The following is a 351-nucleotide window of genomic DNA, read 5'->3' as shown; positions in this document are numbered from 1 at the left end:
TTCCCAGTAGTAGCAGGAGGAGGTCCCAGTACAAAACCAATTCACCCCACGCCTGAAAAGTGCAGGAGTGGCACTCGCGGTGCTGATCCGGACTGCTCCCAGACACGGGAGCACCCGGACACCCGGTGCAGTGTGCTCAGCCCTTCCCAGCCGCACGGTGACCCCGGGTTGGGCACCCCAACTTGAACTTCACATTGCAGGGATGGGGGGGGAGGTATAAGTGGAAAGGGATGAAGTGAAATACCCCCAAAGGGCAGGATCTGGTGATGGGATCCTGGGTTGTGAGCAGAGGTGCTTGGCGGAAAGAGCCACCAGCGGACGGGAAGAGCCCTTCGGGGTGCGGCAGCGGGA

This window comes from Fulmarus glacialis, unplaced genomic scaffold (genome assembly GCF_000690835.1).
Source record: "Fulmarus glacialis isolate BGI_N327 unplaced genomic scaffold, ASM69083v1 scaffold20975, whole genome shotgun sequence".
Taxonomy (NCBI): Eukaryota; Metazoa; Chordata; class Aves; order Procellariiformes; family Procellariidae; genus Fulmarus; species Fulmarus glacialis.
This window is presented reverse-complemented; position numbering follows the sequence as displayed.